We start from the raw sequence: 21,511 nt of genomic DNA, 5'->3' as shown, positions 1-21,511 counted from the left end.
GTTCATTGCGAACTGCCTGGGAGAACATTCTTTTAAAACGAATCATTCGCAGACAAGATTAATGTAAACAAAAATTGGAGTTTTCTTAATGGCACAACCAATGATGTTCGGAGATATAGAGGGATGAAACTAAGAACAATATGCAGAAGACAAATTAAAAAATGGATCTTCTTGTTTAGGCATAGAATGAGAAGTAAATAATAATTATTTGCAAGGATTTTGTTTATTTCTCATTAATTTTTTCTATAATTAAATATTGGCTCAATTTTCTCCACGGATATTGTGTGTCTAGACATACGTAATAAACAAAATGCAGGGCGCCAAGCAATCATGAGATGTACTTTTAATAGAATAAGTGGATTTTAACTATATTTATTTACGTTCCTCCAAATTACAAACATTATTATAACTGTCCGGTAGGACAGTTGTATAAGGGTTGATCGTCAAAAACTGCACGAAAAAGTGTAACGTTGAAAAACACCCAACTTTGACAAATTTTTTTCCCTTTTACTATAAAAGATAAAATTCCCAAATTTTCTTTATAATATAAGGCAAATCCTCCTTTATAAATGTAATTTGTTTTTGCAACAACCCAGATCTAATAGTAAATAAACCAACTATTACTTAATACTTCTAACTTCAGAATTTTAGTTCAAAATTTGACGGGAAAAATGAAAGAAAAACTTAAGCGGAAAAAGCTGAAAATAAACGGAAATGAAACTTACTTGGTGATAGAATTTTTAAAAAATACTGCTCCTTTAAGTATTTTACTTCGAAAGCCAGTACCGGAAACGAGTGGAATAATAAATTCACTCTGTATCAGATAATATGCGATTGTATCCCACACAAATAGTTTGAGGGCCCCTAAAAGAAAGGCAGGAGTGTTTTGATCAAGGATCAAATCCTTCTGAGGCACTACAATCACCAGTATGGCAATGAACGTTCAGTATAACCTCAGTAAGAAGTATGAGGAACCAAGAAAGAGATTGCTTACAACCAAGGTACCATTAAACCGCACCATTCGCATGAAAGGCCTTCTGGGAATAAGTCCGCAATCTCAAAGGACAGGACAAGAAAAATAAATTCTCCTTAAATTAGTGCCGGATCATGTTGGCATTGGAAGAAATGAGATTGCATACACCTTGGCAGCGCTGGGTACCATATTCCTCCATATTTTTGGATGGGGGGATAGGCCAAAGATTTTTATAGAAGGAGCACCAGAAGAGTTTAAAAGCGTTGATAAGTCTGCAAGGAAACAATGTGCTGACGGTATCCAAATGGTATCCATTGTGAACTCATGGGTCACCTAGGCATTGGTAAGACTGCAATAGCCCAATAAATCCCTTAATAGACGATAACAACTATCAAGCTTTTGGCTTTTATATGAAGTGTCATTTCTATAAATTCTAGGGTTTGTATGACATTAATGAAACTTACATTAATTAAAATAATAATAACAATAGGGTAGGGATTAGCTATGCGATTAGCGAATACTGGATTCCCACGCGGAAATCCCAGGTTCGAATCCCAGCTGCTGACTCTTAGATTTTCTCTTCCTAGGTAGCTTCTCAGCTCACTGTCCGGTGATGGAAAGTGTTGTCTGTAACGAGAGAACACTTGTCAGAGGCCGGCAGTGCAATGAAAAAAGCTCCGGGCTCCAATAACTTGAGATGTTGACATGCTTTAATTATTTAAAATAATAATAATCCGATTTTTTTTTTTTTAACAAATGGCTAATAGGAAGGCAGAAAAATGAGAATAATTAATTTTTAAGTAGGTTATTTTTCTTATTAAGTGCTGCAATGAATTTCTGTAGATATTTACATACTGAATACACACGTAGGCTTATCACATTTAGTCAAAAACATCTTATCAGAAGATAGATGAGGGTTCTAGGAGAATTAGCACACCATGCTTCTGTCATTATACAGTCTAATTTCGATGAATCTATATAAATATTTAGGGCAACCAGATTTAGTAAACATTCTTAGTTTGAAAAATAAAAATAGATTAGAAATTTAAGATATGTAGTAAAGGAAACGATATGAATTGTTCAATGCGGATTATTATATTCATGATCTTATCTAACCACAATTATAGTCAAATTTAAACAAATACAAATATAAAGAGAAATGTATTGGTTAAGGAAAAAAAAGTGGTTGGCTCACCTTTCCGCTAGGATGACACCGAGTTAACTAAAGACCGAACCATTTCCGGAGTGCTTTATATAGGTAGTGGATGGTTCCCCACTTGTCAAATTCCCCTTCTACCAGCATCCAACCCCTTTTACACAAAGGCCAAAGCTACACGGGCGGGTGGTCCTAGACAGGAGGGGTCCATAGCGAGCTATGCCCTTTGTAGCAACATTAATAAACATGCTATATCTTAGGAAAAAAAGGGCAATACTCTCCTATTTGAGGTATCTTGAATTGCTATTTGCATTTCTCTCGATCTTAAATATTTTAGGATCTGTGGAAATCTAAAACTTTGCCTAAAATTTCCAGGAAAATGTTTAATCAAAAATGAATTAATCAATAATGAGTTAAATCAATAATGAGTTAAATCTGTCCATTTAGCGCCTTAATATAAAAAAATAAAATAAAAGTTGAAGCCGTTTTAAAAATTAAAAACAAGAAAATTCTATTCTGTAAACTGTAATTCCTGCAATCCAGTAAATGTGATTCAGTAAACTGTTCTATAGAGGCACATTAGAGGACTTACGTATACGTTGAGACATGGATAAACAATGGATAAACGCGTACACGAATGCCTTGCCAATGGATAAACGCGTACACGAATGCCTTGCCAATGGATAAACGCGTACACGAATGCCTTGCCAATGGATAAACGCGTACACGAATGCCTTGCCAATGGATAAACGCTTACACGAATGCCTAAAAACTAATAATTATAAAGCGATCTCTTGATATTCAATTTAGTCTAGCGAAAAAGAGTTAATTAATTGACAGACAAAAAGCGGAATTATTAGAAGTTTGGATTTAGGAAAAGATTGCGAAATCCATCTAAAAGCATCGATTGGTAGTGTGTGCTAGTCAATACAAATGGATTCTATTTGACGTTATATTTTGTGTTTACGTTATTGTAACTATGTAATGTAGTCTAATCCTAGATTATGTACAGTCGACTTGCTAGACAACTAACACAGAGCTGTTTGTAACCAGAGTGCAAAATTTTGTCATGTCTAATTCTTTATCCATATGAATATCCAATTTTCCTCAAATAAAAAATAAATAAAATAAAGCCCTCACAAATTTGTTCCATTTACATCTTTAAAAGTTATTTGTATTTGGACTAGGACTAATATAGTCATATAAATTAAGTATTAGTCATAACTAGGGAACGGATTCGAATGTATTTACATATTTTTTTCTAGGCAATTTACAGACGTTTTTCAACTACAAGTATTCATACTGACACTTTTTAAGCCGTTTGAGTCTACTTTTATTTCACATATTTCCACATATTTGGATGTTATCGCATATTTATACATATTTGATTAAAATAAATAAATATTTCTACATATTTAATCAAAATATGTACATATTTTTTCATATTTTTCATTTTGGGCATATTTTCATAATTGGGAGGTGGTTGACAGGAACTGTGAACCACAGACTGTAGGGCTGTAAATCACAGTAGGTACAATGGTTATTGTAATTTATACAGAATGCTGCTAAACAGTGACGGGCACTTGATAGTTCTTTGAAGTTGTCTGTTCTTTCAGCTCGTTCGTTGAAGTGTCCAATTCATTTCGTTCGGTCACTTAGTGTATTCTGTTTTGGGTGAAATGCCACGAACATCGGCCTCAAACAAACAACTGGTTGCTAAATATCTTCGCGAGTTTCCAGCAGAACTTTTTCGAAGTGATGGAGACATTTTGTACTGTACAGCTTGTGACAAGCGCGTTTCTTGCTCTTAACGTTCCCAAGTCACCCAACATATTGCCACCGGATCGCACATAGAGAATAAAAACAGAAAGAAAGAGAGGACGTCCTATCAAGCCTTCCTTACATCTCCATCATCAAGTAAGTCTACTCTGAGTACAGATCTGTGCCGGGCTTTGGTTAGAGCAGATATCCCTTTCCACTTAAACTTAAAAATCCTCATTTCAAAGGATTCTTAGAGACCTACTCGTATATTGTGAAAAAAATGCCTGACGAGAGCGCTCTGAGGAAAAACTACCTAGAAGATATCTATAAAGATACACTAACCAAAATTCGAGAACAAATCAAAGATGGACCGATTTGGGTGTCAATTGATGAAACCACTGACGTTGAGGGCAGGTATATTGCCAATGCAGTTATTGGAAAACTTGACAGTGATGCTGATGTGGATTCAAAGCCATTCCTTTTGAACTGTGAGGTTCTCGAAAAATGCAATCATTCCACCGTTTCACGATTTTCATAAAAAAAAATGTCCATTTTACTTAAATATTCCAGAAAATATTTTAAGAAAATCACATATTTTCCACATAATTGACGAAAATAAATGCATATTTTAATTAAATATTTGGCATTTTTAAATACATAAAAATCCGTTCCTTAGTCATAACTAAATGTTGTCTAACACTGTCTGCAACCATCGTCTGGTACGAATCCTTGGCTCTATGTTTACTGTTCTATCCTGCACTTTCCTTGTTTAGGTTCAATAAAAATATTTAGTTTATAACAGGACAACTATAAACATCCTTTTATTTAATTTTCATAATTTTAATTTTTTTTCCCCTCTCTCATGAATTTTTATTACAGTTGTATTTATTTTATTTACTTCTTTTCATTATTTCATACGTAGCTTCTCTTTAGACTTTCAAGGCTGAGCCTATCCCAAATGTTTCACTGAAAAAAGAAAACTACTTCTATTAGTCTTTCATAACTAGCTATAGTTATTTCATTTCAGCATATAAATGTCGTATAAAACAGAAATCATTTTGAATTTCATGATCTACGAACAAACATACGTCTGTTACGTCCAAGACTTATAGGTAACTAATCCGTTACCTTCAGCATTTTACGGAGAGAGACAAGGACGCGCGACTATTTTAATCATACTGTCATTGTGCACTGGTAAACTTAATTGAATACTTTGTCACAGTCCAAACTTTAGAAAATTAGTTTGTCAATTCTGGCCCAACAAATCACCACTTTCTTTCAAATATAAGTTTGTGTATTTTTTTTTTTTACTTCAGTTTGTGTTATTGAAGATTAATAGTCAAGGCAACCAAAAAAAAATAGTGCTTACTGAATTATTGTAAATATTTAATTTTTATTAAATAAAAGAAGGAAAACTAACAAAAATTTGGGGTTTTTTTCAACATTACGCTTTTTCATGCAGTTTTTGACCATCAACCCTTACTACAAACTCTCTTACTGGACAGATTTAATCTAATTTGTGTACGAAAAACGTCATTAATTTAATTGAAGACTAAAATTGATGATACTTAAATAGAGTATCGGTGTTTCTTTCTTTTAGGAAAAAAATAAATAAATAATAACTTACAAGATCTGCTCGTAAACTCTCTTTACAGGTGCTTGATGGGAAATGTACACATCATTCCCAAAAACAGCTATATATTATGTTTCCGTCAAGAAATAGAAAACCTTAATTAGATTTCTTAGCTAATTTGAAATTCGGGGTCCCAATCTATGGGGTAGAACGCAGCCCTCAGCTATAAAAATCGTCTACAGAAATAGCTTACATAGCTATTTATTATGAATAAGCGTAATATAATTGGAGTCGATGGTGAACGGGTTGAAAAGGAAAGATTTACTGCAGTATCCCTTGGCTTCATACTATTTCCCGATGGAAGCTGAAATGGATGTAGCTAGGGATGAGGAGGAGGAGGAGGTACCATCCCAGCATGAGAGGTTTTAGGCGACAAGACGGCGCTAATGACCAAATTGTCGTTGCGCCGGCCAAAAATTTGTAAAAAAAAAATACGTATGTTTGGATACTTTAAATATAAATAGATAAAACGTAACGATTTCTGCAGGGCTTCAAAGCGATTTTGTGCGTGTGGTTCTTGATGGGAAATAAATCTTAATTTGCGCACGAAAATTTATTATGAGAGTAATTTTGGGGAAACTGCGACTACATGATGCGTAGAGATGTCGTAAGGACTAGTACCTAAGTACCTCTTACATGTTTTGTACACCAATCGTGGGGGGAAAAAAAAACAACGAACAGTTTAAATAATTATCTTTATAACGAAATCATATGAAACTATGTACCTTTATCTAATCTGTTGACAAATTAATTCTATTTTTGTCTCCATTTATAAACTATTAATAGTTCAGCCTAATCGCTGTGTCTATTTATATGATAGGATAAATCTCACAATAGATACATCGATTGTTATATAAAAATAGTAAAGAAAATAAAAACAGAGCCGATACGACCTTGTAAACACCACATACTTCCTTGTGTACTTTGTATTACATATGCTACGCATGCGCTGTAAATATAGCGTAAATACTTCCGTAAAAGAGAAAGAAGAATGATGTACTCAAAATGATGGTATCACCAAAATAATTGCCACTATTATTTTTAATTTTTAGTTTCCCTTATTCCTAAAATTTTAGCCTATTTTTGGGATCTTCAAAAAATTATTTTTCTAGTAGCAACTTAATATTCTAAAATTATGGACACGATCGCATTACTTCCAATTACAAAAAGTGAGGGAAAGAATAATAGTGTAAAGCTCCTAAGAAACGTTTATAGCTCCATAGCTCTAGGTAAATATTGCACGAACTATGAGCGGTTCTTTTATTAAACTCATCTCCTACAAGCTTCTTTAAATACAAAAAAGAAAAAAGAACTTTAAAATAAACATCTTCAAACTTTTACCACCAAACTTGGAAATCATATAATTTTTATGTTGAATTAAACTTTCTAGAAAAAGTAAAATACTTTTTGAGAGAATTACCCCTAGCATCCTGCTTAAAATGGTAACTCTCCAGAAAATGTTTCAAACTAAAGTGATAGGCCTATGTGTATTTAATATGCCAAGTCCGAGAAACACGTTGATCTCACAAAATACCAATGTTCACGATAGTCGCTCTTCCAAACAACCAACTTAATTCAAATTTAACTTTACAGAAATTTCCTTCTTACAAATGTTATTTACGTCTTGGAGTCGCAAGACAAGAAAAAAAGATTACTTCAACACTGAGCTGAAATAAATGTTCCTGGTGTTTCAAATAAAAAATGACTTACTTTACACATGATGTATACAATCAGCTTAAAACGGAAATACCCTATCTGCCCCCATTCAGTAAGTTAACGGAAAGAGCTCTTTACTTTTCGTTGGGGAAATGCCAAAGAATTTTACTTGAACAGAAAAAAAACCCGCAAAAATTGGCTTCAATCAATCAAATTCAACATTTTCGTCTTCTTTGAATCGTCAATCATTTGCCATTCAAAGTCAAACTTACATCTTAACTCTATATCTGCTCTTACCACCATTATTCGTGAACATTATTTCATATTTCACGTATCATTTTAACAGTAATTCATTTGGCTAGCATAATATGAGAGAGCGTCAGTTGAGAATGTAGTCTAAAACAGTAATTCTTAAAATCCGTCTCTTGTGTTCTTTACAAAAAAATCTAATTCAAAATTGAAACAATTATTAATTCAATCAAAAATTAAAATAAATTGTTATAAAGTAGTAAAATTGTTATATTATTCAGAGACGCTTAAAGTAAAAAGCTAAGAGGGGGCTGAGCGGCATGATCCTCGAAGGATTTCTGTCCAAAAAGTATATTCTGCGATGAACAAAAAAAACTATGCTTTGATATTAGTTTTACATTTATCTTGTATATTTTAAGTACGAGTATATCATGTATTCATTTTTCAAATACTAGATTAGTCAGCGCTCCGTAGACCATGTTTATTTGATTCATCTTTTGATTCTTATTCAAACAACATATTACACAATATTTATATAGTTTAGAAATTGCTAAGAAACATGATTTATTATCTCCTATTCTGAAAGATAAACATGGAAAGGTTGCCAAAAATTTAGGGTTAAATGAAAATTTTGTGAAAACCAGAAGTCCCTTAAATTTCCCCGTTTGGATTTTTTCAGTTTTATCTCGAAGATTATCTCCTTAAATTTGGTGTACTTTAAATTCATTTAAATGTCAGTTCTAGTGATGGTTTGTTGGCTTTGTTTCTCGTAAAGTGTAATCTCACTAAATTGTACAGTTTTTTCATTGCAGTAAGCCGATTATTTAAGCAAAATATCGTTGATTAGAAATTCTTTGATAGAAAAAAAAACAACTTCGAAACTTTGTATAAAAAAGAACTTAATTACTTTTAATGTTATTACCAATGGAACTGGTGTAGTGTGTAGGGAAGCGACCAGCAATTGTTCACGTGACTCTAAAGAGGTAATCAGACTCTTTGAACTGCTGTCACTCTACTCAAACAGTACGAACTGTTTTAAAATCCATTGTCTCTCCCACACTCAAGGCAACTCTGCTGTGAGCTCGCTCATTAATTATTGTAAACACTTTTAATTACAATATATAGAAGCAAATTAAAATAAAATTGTACTGCTCCTCCATGGCTAACTTACGACAAATTTTTTTTTAAGGTTCTACAACGTGTAACTTCGACAAATGCCCACTCATTAAATAATGTCAACTAAAGCTGACAGTATAATTAATGTAAGAAGGATGTTTTGTATTTACTTATTTCCTGAACTATAATTATGTGCCACTATCTCTTACTACGATTCTCAAAAGTTTTTCTCTAAACTTCCGACTTGTATTAAAAGTTATGTGACTTTTAAGCCCACTAAAATAGTCTTTTAAAGGAAGCATGTAAACTTGTAAAGCCACAGGATTTCGTCCTTGAAATCAATCTGCAATAAAATAAATTGAAACAAAACCAAGTCCTTTATCTGAGTTTGAATAGACCGTAATACAAAAAACTTGATAAAAAGAAATGTTAACTCGCATTATTATCATTAATTTAGTAACAATGCCCATTGCGGACTTTCAATCCAAAATTCCAAGTCTATGGTTACCTAAGAAAAGCTTTAAACTAGACAGTCAAACTACAAACAGCTAAATACTGGTAACAATTTAAAAAATATAAAAAACAGGTATTTTCTACAAAAATTTAATTCTTTTTGATCCCATTTTAAACATTAGGTATTTTAGTTGATTACACATATGAGTTCAAAGTAAACTGTGACTGAGACAACATTTGAAAAATTTAGCAGCTTTTTTCGCCGCGTAAAAGTTTATACTATCTGTTAACCAGAGTTCACTCATCTTTGCAAATCTAATTTTTATTATGACTTTGCGTTGTGAATACGTTATTATAATAGTAGTATTCGCAAAGATAAAATCTATTGTGGTTCTGGGTTGGATTACCGGATATTTTTAATGTGGAAGTAAGAGATATACAAGTAAAATTTGTCAGCAATCTGTTTCCGAACACAACCCCTGATCGGTCGTTGCACACAAAGCCATTACTGTACAGATCTATGCTTGGTTCATCATTGACAGGGAAGCGTAGGCATTACAAATTGAACCACACACAAAAATAGAACATTCCTAGGTAATTTTTTCAAGAAAAAAGAAAGGAATAAGTCTACTACATAGACCCAAATTTTGTGTCTGAGTTAATGGCACGAACAGCTATTAGTCTTAAGTTTCTTGAGCAAAATTTGTAGCCGAAGATGTTTGCTATTGAAATTTGCCCAGATGTGAACCAAAGGGCAAATAGGCTCCTTGATGCTTGATTGGCAGAAAATTGGTCTGGCCATTCTGCAAATCCATGGAAGAAATTGACCAAAAAAAAAGAGGTTTAATGCCATAAGGAAGTAAATGACGGTCAACCATTGGAATTGATTAAATCAGTACATGATGCCGTAAGCGTTGGACCAAAAGACAGACCCGCTAATTGTGGCAAACCTGAACAGTGAAAACACATTTGATGGCTGTAATGGTACAAAAGTATGGCTAGTCTTGAACATATTGAGGAAAAATCCATGGGTGACTGCTACAGAGAAATCAAGTTCGAAGTTGGCAGGGCCAGTCCAACTCTTCATTTCAAGAATGGAATGATTTTTGAGGAGGAATTTAAAAATATCTTTATAAGAGTCTGCGATCAATTGGATAAATAGACTAGAGCCAGAGATGTGCTTAAGAATGATGAAATAAACCCACCAGTCCATGAAAATGGTTTAATATTTGACTATCGTCAAAAGAGAATGCACACTTGCAATTTGCATTGTCGCACAATGACGAAGATGAACTTCAAAAGTCAACTCTGCATTATTAAGGATTACTTAATAATACCAAAGATAACAAGAAGGTGTCACCGATTTAATGGACAATAAGTTGCCAGTACAACATGAATGTTCAGGTAAGCCACTTTGTTTTCTTTGCAAAAGATATGGACTAGAAGCAAAATACTGTTTCACACAATGAACCCTTCACATTGTTCAACTACATCAGCAAAACCAAGTAAAAAGAAAGTAAAACAAAATGATGAAGAAAATATTGTTCCTAAGAAGCTTTACATGAAACTTAAGCCGAAGACGGTGATACAAGTTGTTAGTTCAGATTCAGGTAGCAGAGATATCGTTTCACAGCAGAACTTTATGTTGACAAAGAAACAATAAAAATACCAGCAAGATGCTTTATTCGGATGAAGCTGAGCACGCCCATGGGAAGTCAATTTTAGTAGATATCGCTCTAAGTGAATGCGAGAGAAGAGACAACATAATACTCATTTAAATAAATGGTTTTTACTGAAAAGTTTAAATGGGTAAATCAATTCTGATACTTCGGACTCTGTAATAAGGTTTGAAAAAAATCAAATAACCCAAAGTATCGCTCTACTGAATCGATTTTTTTTTTTCTTTCAAGCTTTTTGCGATTTATTTTTTTTTTTTGTAAAATTGGTTGCATTAAATAGATCTACAATTATTACTTATTTGCAAAACTATACAACTCGCAAAGGAACTATTTGTTAGCATTTAAGTATCGCCTTATTTTTTTATGTAAGTAGATTTAAAGGAGGGTTCTGGCGTTTCATGTTTCACTTAAATAGTCCTTGTAGTTTAGCAAACCTGTTTAAAAACCTAGCAACATTTTAAAAGAAGTCAAAATTAAAAAATGAGAGAATTGCAGTTAAAAGAAAGACGCATAATTGTTCACACAGTTTCTTGTTTCTCCATCTTTCTCTTTCCTCTTTTATTGCAAAGTTACTCCAAAAGTGCAACTTATCAACTTTTATTTATTTTTTAAGATACAATTGGACGCATTTGCATAAATTCTGGTTAAAAACTGATAGATCAAAAGTGCTTACCTTTACTAATAAATTTACACAGTTTTTGAGATTATCACGAAAACAGTGTTTAGCATTTACTTAAAAAAATTGTATGCACTTATTTAACTTACTCTTATTTTGTAATATATTTCAGGAAATAATTAATTATTTAGGGCATAGGGCCAGGAATTTGGCGCTCCTCTCTAAAGTGCTTGTTTAGATTGAAAAATATAGAGTTCTAACACTTGCAAAATTGGTGCAGTTATTTTTGTACACTTATCTACGAGTTTTCAGATAAATGTAATCAACGAAATTTACTTCTATGTATTTATTTTAATAATATTTATCAAAATAATTTAAAAGTCTCTTACCTTGCAAAAAGGAAATGCTTATCACTAACTGTCTGAAGAGTATGTCCTGGCTAACGGAAACTTGGTACGTCTCAATTCAGACCAAACAGATCTATGTTGCTGAGTGAATGATAGCGAGGACGCGTATTTGGTATTATAGCAGAAGCTTGGTCATACGTTAAACTAAATATCAACTTGACGATAACCGAAACAACCAGGCGATGTAAGGGGTGCAAAAAAAAAAAATAAACGGAAGATCTGTTTGGCTGCCTCTAAACGACAAGGCACTCTCACTCCGACTGAAAGCTACCTCCACAAACAAGGACTATTTATAAATATTCTTGGGCAGAGTAGAGGGGATTTAGGATGGACAATTGAACAGAGAAAGAGGTATAGTTTATCTGGAGCTGGCTACGAAAATGATTCAACTTCTTTCTCTTTTTAATTAATTTTTTTTTTTTTTTTTTGTTACTTTATTTCTTTGTCTACGCAGTTTTCTGTTATTTCTTTCATTTTCGCCAAAATTGAAGAATTAAGACTTATTTTTTACTGAAACTAGAAGAAAGATCGTGACAATTTTTTTTTGAAATCGACTTTTCGACTAACAAAACTTCAGAAACAAAAAGTCAATGTTATACCAGAATTATAATTAATTAACGAAAAGTTTCGTGAGTATACACCACGAATTTTATATTTTCACTTATACTCTGCATTTTTTGCCAGCTGTAAAATTTGAATTTTTACTCTCAAAAACATCAATGAAACTCTCAAAAGTTGCTTTATTTTTTTTCACTAATTATTGGTTAATACTTGTACAGTTTGTGTACAACGTTGGTCTCAACAATCAGTACAGAAAATAAAATTTGGACAAAAGTAGTAGAACTAAAGGGAATTAAGATATTGGTGGCAACAAATAGACTCTATATGTATAAAAGAAGTCAGAAAAAAAATCTATAAAACTGATATTTAATACTAAAACAAAATAATACTTACTCTTTAGCAAAATTAAATAAGAAAACAACTATGAACATGCTTCTAATGAAAATCAATTATTTGAGAAATTTTTTTGTAAGTCTGAGGGATGAAAAACTACAGCTAACTTCAGTCTTTTTTTTTTAATTTATTTTAGCCAAACTTTCATCTGTGCGAAAAGAAGTCAGAAATATACAATATTATAAAATGAGTTAAACAAAATTAACAAATACAAACATTTTATAAATTAAACTGTTAATGATCTGTCTTTTAAATTAAGTTTCAATAAATTTTAATGTAATTTTTTTTTTTTTTCTGGTTAAGTATTTGAAGTAAATTTCCAAAGATTAGTAAAAATATTTGAAAAAGACTGCCACAGGCAATATGTAACTTTCTCTTCTCTGTTTTGAAAAAATAATAACTTTAACTTATGTACAATTAAACAATATACGAGGTGTGTTCAAAAAATAAGGTGAATTTTCATTTTTCTCAAAAAATATTTATTTATTCCTCGATTTTTATTTTGTCTCCTTCAAAGTAGTCCCCCTCAGATATAATAGATTTATGCCAGCGTTTTTTCCAATCCTCGAAACAGTTCTGATATGCACTTTTTGGTATGTCCTTGAGCTCTCTCAGCGATTCGGTTTTTATCTCCTCAATCGTCGCAAAACGCCGTCCTTTCATGGGTCTCTTCAATCATGGGAACAGGAAAAAGTCGCAGGGCGCCAAATCTGGTGAATACGGTGGCTGAGACATGATAATGTCATTCAACAATTCCTGAGTGATGCTCATGCGACGGTTTTTTTTTTATCAAAATTCAGCAATTTTGGAACGAACTTCGCTGCCACACGCTTCATGCCCAAAATTTTCGAAAAAATTGCAGGACATGTGCCAACCAAAATGCCGACAACCTCAGCAACTTCTCTAATTGTGATTCGACGATTCTTCTCAACATTCTCATCGGTTGTTGATGTGCTGGGGCGTCCAGGGCGAGCATCGTCATTCACATCTTTTCGACCTTCTGTGAAAAGCTTGTACCACTTGTAAACATTTTTTTGACTCAGAGTACTCTCACCGTACGCCACTCTCAACATTTCAAGTGTTTTTGAGCACTTAATTTCATTTTTTACACAAAATTTGATGCAAATTCGTTGATCCATTTTTTTCGACAGAAGAAAATCGCCGAACTCGCAAAACACTTGTCTTATTTATGCCTCTAACATACAAACTAAACATGCTATATAGCTACAACTTTGAAAATATGTTCGAGACAAGTGTACCAACATAAAAAAAAAAACAATCGAAATTCGAATGTACATAGCCCGCGAAATTTGAAAATTCTCCTTATTTTTTGAACATACCTCGTATAAAGTGTACATAATTAATTATTCTGTATTGTTATACAGAAGATTCATCATCCTGTAAAATAGCAAAAATAAATTAAAATATTAAATAAAGTCAAACTCTCTTTATCAAAAAACAGAAGCCCTAAACTATAATGAACTAATTACAAATAAATATTTTTCAGTTTTCCTTACTCAACTATCAAATCCATTGAGAGGCTAATGTAACATAACTTTGAAAAACTTACAAAGTGATACGTTTTGCATTCTCACGCATTTGATTTAAAATTATTTCAAACTTTAGGCAACAAAACATTGGTAATATAACTTTTTTTTTTTAGTTAAAAAGAAATAAAATAAAATTGGCTTCTTTTTGAATTTAACTGAGGTTGAGTTCCCAAATAGGTAAAAATTAGAAACAGTTATAATCTGTTTGCTACCAAAGAAGTAATGATTGCTACATAATTTAACAAGATTGATTTGTAGAATGTGAGACCTTAGCGAAAAATTGGGAAACCATAATTGTGAACATTCTTAATTCATTCTAGTAAGGAAGATTAATTCCATAATTTGTTAATAATCAATGATAAATATCAGTTCTAACAAACAATCTGGTATAAGCACACAAAATTATTTTCTCTTATTTCAACTCTTCTACTTTTTTTCATACTCGGAACGTTTGAGTCATATTTAGATTAAAAGTTTGAGTCATATTTTGATTAATAAGGTATTTTACATAATAAAAGAAACGACAAAGGTAATTATTTGATATTAATTAATAATAAATAGAAAACTATTTCATTTCTTTGTTCCTTTAAAAGATTTTTTGTTTTTGTTTTATAATAATGGTTAAATTTGGTTTACAGTGATATTTAATAAATTATATTTTTGTTCTTTTACTCACATATTGTCTTTTCTCGAAACCAAATTCATTTGCAACAAGTTATGCTGTAACTTATACTTTATATTGAAAGAGTAAAACCAAATCAGTCACTATACTTTTATTAATTTTTCCAATTCAAGACGTTTAGGATCTCTTTGGGTTCCGTCCGTCCTCTATTCATATTAAAGTCTGTTTTAAGGAAACCAAAACTAATGTAGAAACAATCTATGATTCTAATTGCCAGTAAATTTAAAACTACAATGTTAATTATAAAACGGTGACTGCTTGTTTTATTAGTTTTGGTTTCTTTCACAGAATTTAATGAGAATTAAAGATGGAACCTTAGAGATCCGAACGTACTTAAAAAATTTAATAGAAGTATAAAGATTGAGTTGGCTTCTTTCTTAGTTCTACCTTCCCACTTAATGGGATTACACCAGCCTGATTTAGCTAACTCCAGTATAGTTATGCGTTACATTAATTCTCATTCTTCTTAAAATCCAAAATTTGCAAAAATTACAAAGAAAATTAACCACTTAAAATTGATGATAATGTTGTATTACGAAACCATGTGCATATTCCATCACATATTAATATTAACTTAAAGCAACCGCGAATTTGATAGATGGTATTTAAAAATAGAAAAAAAACAATTAAGTAAAATGTTTAGCTACCTTTTTTTGCTTTTTTTGGCATGAGTCCTAGTTTGCAGTCTTCCGTCAAATTAAACGGTAGTTTGGTCCTTTACTTGTCACAGACTGTTCTCTCACTACGCATTTAGTTTAAACCACATGTTTTGCTAGACTTTGTACCTCAGGTTAACTTCATTACTTGGTTTCAAGATAAAAATCTAAGTAATTTTATTTTTTTATATTCTATTAGATACAAATTTCTTTAGACTCTGCATTTACATTTCTTCCACCGAAAAAAAGTACAACATTCGATTGAAAACAGTTTTTTTTTAAAATCTATATAAACAAAATCTACTTCATTTTACTACGAACAAAGTAAAGCGAAGATTTGTAACTGTAGAACACTGCCTTAAAAAAAAACAATGAAGCTTTAATGCAAAAATCCCTGTAAAGATAATTTAAATTGCTCTATAATCCTCAACACTCACAAATTGCAAGAATAGATACCAAATTGGCGATACCAAAAATGACAATTGAAAATGAGTGATTAATAAGCAAAGTTATTATGGTGTGCTTAAGAGATTGAGACACTATCAAATAAAGAACTTGGCTGTGAAACCATCCGGAGCCCAGACAAGAGCATTTTTGTTCATTCACGGTTAGAATAATGTATTTCCCTATTCAGAAACAGCGAGATCGAAGAGTATAGAAGAAGTAGAACCAAACCCAGCTACCTGAAATCTGACGTTTGAATGAGATGAATTCGCTAATTTAAAAATTCTCAGCAAACTTTTCAGATGAAAAAAAAATTAAAAATGCTATTTAGTTACAGGTGACAATCTTCTACAATCACGAATTTTTGATTTTAGCTTCATTCGCAGTAATCTTATACATGATTGATAAAATCGATGATTTGGTAAATATTTAACTGATCATTTATTCTTCGTAGATTTAATTTAAGCAGTGATTTAAACTATTCCGGCTTTCATTATCAAATGAACTAAATCAAGAAGTATTCCATGAATATACTATAAAACAAAATTAATTTTAACGTAGACTACATAAATTATTTAGGGAATTCCTGGTCCAAGTCCTAATAGCGAAACCATCTTCCGACATCTATTTAGATACATGAATCCATTTGGTGTCTGCATACTAAATATAATTCTCTAATCAAATGAATTGGGCTTACATTTAGATTAAATTAAATTCTGAGGGCCAGTGAGTTAGGGCTATGCCCTAGTGACTCCAGGGAATTAGTTGTTGTCACTCTCCAGTCACCTCTCCAGCTCTGAGTGTTTAGTTTGACCTGAGAATTAGGAGAGGGATCACTGGGCTTGAAGACGCGAGCTCTTTCTTTATTCTAGAAAACGTTACGTGAATTGCAAATCAGGTTATAGGTAACCTCTCGCTTTATTAACTGTGACTTCCCTGGAGAGCTTATGTAGTTGCCAGTATTGGGTACGAAAATATAAAACTTCCAGATTCTTTTATTTTGTGAAAGTCTTCTTTAAAACAATTAGGGCGGACTTTGGAATGAAAAACTGAGTTGATTATCACTAAAAAGAGCGTCCACCGCTCTTCTAAAACTTGTTTTGCTGCTTATCATCACTGGGGGTGTTGTAGAATAGTGTCCCACTTTGCAGCATTGGAGGGGGTTGCAATAGATTAGTTTGGTCGCAGGGATTTCTTTATTTATTTATTTTCTTTTATAAAAAGAATGTAGAATAAGCGCTTGTGTATAGTCCGACTGCAAGCTTTAATTATTTGTATTAAATAATACAAAAATTAACTGAAAAATAACAATATTAATGTTATCCGTTGATATTGATTCGAATTGCATGTAAACCGAATAGAACCAGTAAATTATAATGAAATGCCAGTTTAGAGGACGTTTAGCTTTATACGGAAGGAACAATAAACAAATTGAATCGCTTGGAAATGAAGGTAAAACACAAAATATGACAAATTGAAGACCGTGGGAATTGTTCCTAGTAAGAGAAAGTGGCATGAGCAATTTTAAACAACTGTCGTCGTGAGTCATACGTTTTGTATCATAAACAACAAAAGGTGCAAAACTAAAATATTCAGTAATACTGTTTAATAATTAATAAATCTGTTGAGAATTTGTAATTCCTGTAGATAATTACTGACAGAAGAAAACTTGATTAACAAAATTTAGAATAATTAATTCCCCCAAGAAGAAGCGTGAGATATAAACAAAAGGTACCTAGGGTTTGAAGAGCCGAGCGAGACCACAAATGGTAAAGGTTCTCGTTGACCGCATAGAACCGTAAATTGAATTGGAATGTCAATTTAGTAAACCTCTAATTCCATCTCTTTCATCGCTTATTACAATTAAAAAATCATTATTAATAATAATAACAACCAACGCTTTCTATTTATTATTTATTTCTTAATTCAAGAAATACATATCTGAAGTTATGGGCGCTCGCAGCCTTTTCCAGTGTACTAAAGGACTCTGGACAGTGTTCTCTCGTTAAAAAAAAAAAACTGTCCATCCACCGGGAGGTCCTAGGAGAATATCTAAGGGTCAGCAGCTAGTTTTTGAATTTGGAATCTCTGCCTGGAAATCAAGTGCCCTAATTACTCAGCTAAGGCCTTCGCTAAGATGGCATTTATTCATTAACGTTATTTATTATTATTTATTACCACAATCGAATATTATTAAATTAATTTTATGGCAAAGAGGTGGCTTCAAATTGCTTTACAACAACCACTAAAAATTTAAATAAACGACAAAGCGTATAAAATTATTGATTATTTAGAAGTGGTTTTGGAGTAAATAAACCCATCTAACCACCGACCCATTTATTGGATCGATTTCAACCCAATCTATAAATACATTAATTAAAGTTACACATCAGTTTTAATTATTTACTTCAAATTCGAATTTTAGCAATTAAAAAAAAAAATTCGTGTTAATTTCTGTATAAAAGCGTACACACTGAAAAGCTCTTTTTAAACAAGAGCATTTTTGCTAACTTCTTGCATAGAAACGCTTAAAATTATTGTTTTCGGACAAATATTTCAAATAAAGTTAATTGATTTAAATTTTAGTAGAATGAAAATAAATCTTTAAGTTTCGAAACCCATGTTATCTTGACAAAATCGGAAATAAACTCCGCGTTTTCCTGGTTTGAGTTATGCCGTGTCCACAGGTACAAAGATAAATAGACCAACAAACTTAGAAAACCTGTATTTACGGTGAATCGGCAAATTCGAAAATCTACATGATAACGGTACTACCTCTTATTGTATGTATGAGGAAGTAAATAAAATTAATTCAGGTTAAGTGCACTACTGGGTAGACACAAAAAAAACTTGTGGCCAAGTCCTTCACAGCTAGATATACTAAAAATTCTAATTTAAAAAATAGAAATTTTTTGAAATTTTAATATTCGATTAAATAGATTATCCTGTTGAGCTAATAAACAACCAGTTCGTTGTAATTTTCAATAATTACTAGGCTTTAATAGGCCTAGTTTGTGTGTATTTTTTGGTATCATTAAAAGACATGGCCAAATCGAGTTGAATCTAATCGTATACTCATAGTGAATAGGTTTTGTTTATACTGAGCAACCATTAATTATTATTATACTACTACCCAAATTACAAAAAAAAAACTGGATCTCACCCGTTTGTTGTCCATGAACCAGAGTTGAGCTTTTTTAATTTTAATTCCTGTAATTTACATTAAAATAGCCGCTTTTAATCAATATATTTTTACAGTTAATTACCTTCCATTACTCCTCGTAAAATTAAGTAATTAAATTTTTCATAATTACAAGGAAAGAAATTTGTAACATGTATCTGGATCCACCGCGATTTAATAAAAAGGGAAAATAACAGAAACTTTAAATTTTATATTTTGTTATGATACAACCATGTACAAAAATTGTCAAAGGGAAATGACACTTTAGGATTTATTATAAGATTTCTTTTGAACCTGTGACATCGCTTCCTTCATCAGCATTATTTTATTACAATTAAAACACGTATAATCCTGAAGTCTACAATTTTTTTTTTTGAACAGATTGTAAGTTTCAAGAACAGAGAGTTGTTTGAGTGTTCAGACTAGATACTTCTTCTGTACCATTTCTTTGGACTAAACAATCAAAGAAAATTAATTAAAATATTCATTTTTTGAATTTGGTACTTTTATAAACAACATGAACGCCACGTAACTCTCTACACGTGGCCTAATTTATATAATTGCCCGAAGTGGAAGTTTGCAGCAGCGCCAATTTGCTGAGTGTAGCATTTGTACGTATACTAGAAGGACCTGGCAATTACGCTGGCTTCTAGAGTATAGATTTACACTGGCCAGTCTTTGTCTAGAGTACAATTAGGTTTATTTAATATTTATACAAACTTTCCGCCTTCTCTACCATTCAAATAATACTGGCAGGGTCAGCAAGGTTTTAGATCTTGGTCGGCATGGTTCAAAAAATAAAGTGTATCCCACTCACTTGTTGTCTTTCTGTTACTGCTATAATTTACTTTTGCATTCGACAATTGTTTTAGGTACCACTTAAAAATCATTTTTATAGAAAAATTTGTCCAATTAAATTTAATAATAGCCTTTGTTAAATAAAAACCCAGATAAATGTATAAACTTTACGAAACCATGTTATGATGGCCATTATCATCTTCTTATAAAATTGGTTTGGTTATCAGCCGTTTTTTTGGAGGGCGTAAAACTTTAATATCAAAAAGTAGTATTACCTCTTCATGATTTTCAATGGAATAACGATAGACAGGAGCTCTTTACACTAATGGCGAATGAAACATCACTAGAAATATTAAAGAAACGAAACATTTGTGTGGAGAGCAAGCCGTATGTGAATCTTCTGTGTAAATATAAGAGAAGTTGTACAGCATAGTTCAGAATTGGAATATGGAAGTTGTCAGGGTACAGGAAGGGTTGACGTAAGGGGATACGCTTGCTATGTGGAAACAAGGACTTACAGTTCCATTGTGAGCTCAATTAAAAGAAAAGAAACCTGGTTAAGGAATTGATAAATGCTAACAAAGAAAACGTTAAGAAAAATAGATAGATTCCTAGCTTTCTGCAAAGAAAATTATGAAAGTTTAAGCTATTTGGTGAATAAAACAGAATAATTTGTATATTATTGTACATTATAGAATAATTGTTAGAATAATTTAAATATTAGAGTATTTATTGTAATTTATAAAGTTGGTGGATGGTTGTATCAACTGATGTAAAGCTGAACCAGGTTTAAAACGAACCCAACGCTAATAAAATAAATAAATAAGACAAAACTGTAAAAAAAAAAAAAAAAAAAAAATCTCTTTTAATTAAAAGCATTTGTAGTATAATTTACCTTAAGTATTGACCCTGATCTCTCATGAAACCACTGCATAAAATGTGGCATTTGTAATTACAAAAATATACATTTTTAGACAGTCGAGATTTTTAATTTCCACTTAATTATGGTTATATATTTGAAAGTAGAAGAAAGACAAATATTTGGTTCACGAGGCAAGTTTTTTTACAAATCTGGAGTTGAAAGGTATTCTAGTTGATGGAATCAAGTTAGACAGATGTCAGCTACAGCTGTCTCCAGAATTAATTGAGGACTAGTTGCAGGTTCGTTAATTAATTTTCCCGTTTACATGTAACAGGTTTCTTGGAAACGGACACTTATTATAATAGATCTATTTATTCTGTTCAACTATTTTTAAAATCTTCACTTTTATTTTGTTTTATATAGATCTGTCAAGGAGGTAACTTGTCTTTATTGCATTTCTCATTCACGTCCAACGAAAGATTCTAATTTCTGGCACGAGGAGTCAAATTGTGTATAAAAGTAAAACATCTACTTGGTTCATCAACCTCTTGTATCCTATTTATGAAATTTATAGGAAATGAACAGGTTTTCAGAAGCTTAACATAAATGATTCATTAAATTTGATTTTTCTGCAATTTTCCATTTATTAACTTTGTCAGGCATATATATACCAGACATAGAACCA

The 21,511-nt window shown here is 31.8% G+C and overlaps 1 protein-coding gene across 9 annotated transcripts in view; it reads right to left on the bottom strand.

The window, feature by feature from the left end:
• Ilp5 (Insulin-like peptide 5) overlaps positions 1-15,656 on the bottom strand; it is a 71,990-nt gene extending 56,334 nt beyond the window's left edge. For 2 of the 9 annotated variants that reach the window (XM_074142842.1, XM_074142840.1), the window contains exon 1: positions 15,533-15,656. The gene's annotated coding sequence lies outside the window, so the exon portion shown is untranslated. Of the gene's footprint in view, positions 1-2,168; positions 2,197-11,681; positions 11,979-15,532 lie in introns of those variants that run through there. The other 7 variants (XM_074142839.1, XM_074142838.1, XM_074142843.1 and 4 more) reach the window with 4 other exon arrangements.
• Positions 15,657-21,511: the final 5,855 nt, after the last annotated feature.

This window comes from Rhodnius prolixus, unplaced genomic scaffold (assembly GCF_049639745.1).
Source record: "Rhodnius prolixus isolate KJV_2025 unplaced genomic scaffold, Rpr scaffold_12, whole genome shotgun sequence".
NCBI lineage: Eukaryota > Metazoa > Arthropoda > Insecta > Hemiptera > Reduviidae > Rhodnius > Rhodnius prolixus.
This window is presented reverse-complemented; position numbering and strand designations above follow the sequence as displayed.